Genomic DNA, 2,839 nt, shown 5'->3' with positions numbered 1-2,839 from the left:
ATTCATAGATTCATAGATTAAGGGTCGGAAGGGACCTAGTAGATCTTCTAGCCCGACCCCCCGCCAGGGCGGGAGAACAACAAAAAACCCCAAAAAGAGAAACGGGACTCAAACGAGTCCAGCCAGGTAGGCATCCAGCCTCTTCTTAAAGACCCCAGGGTAGGGGCCAGCACCACTTCCCTTGGAAGTTGGTTCCAGCTCCTAGCCGCCCTAACCGTGAAGTAGTTTTTGCGGATGTCCTTTATTTAGTGCAGTTAAAATGCAAATAGTTGTACATTTAAGTAGTTTAGCACATGTTAAATGCCATTGTGGCACTGCAAAGTTGTTCACTTTCAGGCAGGTAACCATAGGGCGCTACATTCCAATGATTTGCAACTGCTGCAATTGAATGTGTGACAAGGCACTAAGACAGGGATGCTCAACCCCTGGCCTATAGGCCAGATCCAGCCCATGGAGCTAAGTCATCTAGCCCTTATGGCTCCCCATAGGTCCAAAAATTTGGTGATGGGGCAGTGGCAGCTGCCACTTTCCTTTTGCCAAATTTATAGACCCATAGGGAGCTGTACAGACTCAATAGCATGGCCTTGCATGCTAGATTGGGCACATGGGGCTGCTGGGGCAGTGTGGGGTTGACTGGGGCAGCACAGAGCAGTGCAGTGTGGCATAAAGCTGATTTGGCAGCATGGGGCAGCACAGAGCCAATCTGGGTAGTGCAGGGCAGCATGAAGCTTTGTTGATTCAGGCACTGTGGAGTGGCATGGAATTGATTGGGACAGGGCAGGGTTCATCTGAGCAGCATAAGGCAGATCAGGGCAGTGTGGAGCTGATTAGGGTGGTGTGGGGCAGTGTGGAGCTGATGTGGGATGTGACAAGCCAATTAGGGGGGTGGGAGGTGGTGTGGGGCTGTTCAGGGCAATATGGGGAAGATCCAGGTGGTGCAGAGCTGATTGGGGCAGTGTGGGACCAATTAGGATAGTGTAGAGCAGATATGCTGACACGGGGCCAATCGTGGCAGTGTGGAGTGGCCTAGGATCCAATCCTAGTGCGTGAGGCTGGGCAGAGGCAGCATGGGGCCTGATCCTGGTGCACAGGGCCTGAAGCAGCCTGTGGACTGGCTCTGCAGTACTCATTTGGCCTATGGGGCCACCACTGCCCTAAGATATCATGCAGGGGCATTTCTAAATTGTTCCTAACTTAGAGAATGCAAGATTGGGAGTGACTTCCTGTGACAAGTGTCTCTCTTCCAGGTCTGTCCACTAGTGGCCCTGCCCACCTGTTATGGGCCAACCGCCCACCTTCTCTCCTGCCATGCCTTGTTGTTACTTGCTTAATTAGAGGATGTTAGTTAAGCAGGAGGCTGCCCATTTTCTGCCCCGATGCCATGGGGCGCTATCTGCAGCTCCTTTCCTCCCCTTACACTGCAGCCCAAGCCTCGCTGATGTACCGGACATTGTTTGGTCAGTCTCGCTCTCTGTGTCCTCTGGCGCCTGGGCTTTCTGTAGCCTTGTCTGACAACTACGCCCCCTCTGGGGCTCGTCAATCGTCACTCCCTCTGCTCTGGGGCTTCTCTCAGCCTCGGGGCTCAGGGGGCTATAGCCATGCCTGGCCTCTTCCTTGGTGCCGGGGTCCGTGTACCCCAAAATGCTGTGCCCTCTCTGGCGCCGGGGTTAGTGCACCCCAAATGCTGCACTTTCTCTGGCGCCAGGGTCAGTGCACCCCAAATGCTGTGCCCTCTCTGGCACTGGGGTCAGTGCACTCAAAACGCTGCGTCCTCTCTGGCACCAGGATCCCCACGCTACCATGGAGCCCCTATGAGGCCTCCTCCAACCGCTAATAGCCTCACCCGGTCCTCCGGTCTAAACAGTGAACACAAAAACACAAGCCCCTGGGCTATAACATAAAATCTATGCCATCTGGCTAAACAACATTCAGTCCCTACCAGGGAATTCTCCACCCCATAACAGCAAACAGGAGCTGCTCGTGCAGTCAGACTTCTCCTTGCTGTTTGCTCTGGCAGAACTCCTTCTCCCTTGACTACTGGCGGGGAGCTCCCTGCCTGGCCTTGGCCTGGGGTTATATGGGAGCCAGGCCCTGTCCCTTCTAGTCAACTGACTCCCACTGGTTACCCTGGCAACCCTCAGCTGGATTCCTTACTGATTGCTTCACAAGTAGCAGGCACCTCAGTGCCCTGTTACACTTCCATAAGAAGATGCAAGTATTAGGGGTGTACAAAATGGGCCGTATTCAATTCCGAGTCGGCCTGAATCAGGGACAGTGATTTGATCCATTGATTTGGATCATTTTTCCCGATTTGAGTCAGCCGAATTCAAATCTGAAGATTCAATGCTGATTCGGAGAATCAGAGATTCAGCCATAGACACAGCTTTAAATGTTTTTTCTACATATGTCAAGGTACCAGGCACGGCTCATGAATATTGCAATGGTGGGGCAAATGGAGTGTGGAGATAGGGACCCTGCGTGCTCGGCAGTGAACCCACAAGTGCACTGGAAGTTCTAACGGTCCACTTCCAGGTCTGTAAGTGAGTGCGCTGGGGGCCCCCTGCACTCCCCTGGCTCAGGAATCGGCCGCGGGGGGACCCTGGGTGCCCCCCCAGACCCAAGAGGCACCAGTCGCTGAGTTGGGGGGTATGGGGGGACCCACCTGCGCACTCCCCAGTGGACCCGTAAGTGGACCAGAAGTGCTTCTGATCCAATTCTGGGTCAACTGCCAAGCATTCTGGGAAGTCCCCCGCGCTCCTGTGGGACTCTCCGTCACCTCAGCATCGCAGCATTCATGAGTTGCCTGGTACCTTGAGGTATGTAGAAAAAATATTTAAAG

General features: G+C 53.9%; 1 protein-coding gene across 1 annotated transcript in view; it reads left to right on the top strand.

Annotated features, from left to right (window-relative positions):
* DNAH8 (dynein axonemal heavy chain 8) overlaps positions 1-2,839 on the top strand; it is a 397,167-nt gene that overhangs the window by 306,525 nt on the left and 87,803 nt on the right. The window lies entirely within an intron of this gene.

This window comes from Gavialis gangeticus, unplaced genomic scaffold (assembly GCF_001723915.1).
Source record: "Gavialis gangeticus isolate Ggan-Ray unplaced genomic scaffold, GavGan_comp1, whole genome shotgun sequence".
In the NCBI taxonomy this organism is placed as follows: domain Eukaryota; kingdom Metazoa; phylum Chordata; order Crocodylia; family Gavialidae; genus Gavialis; species Gavialis gangeticus.
The sequence above is the reverse complement of the archived record's forward strand: the minus strand, read 5'-3'. Positions and strand labels throughout refer to the sequence as shown.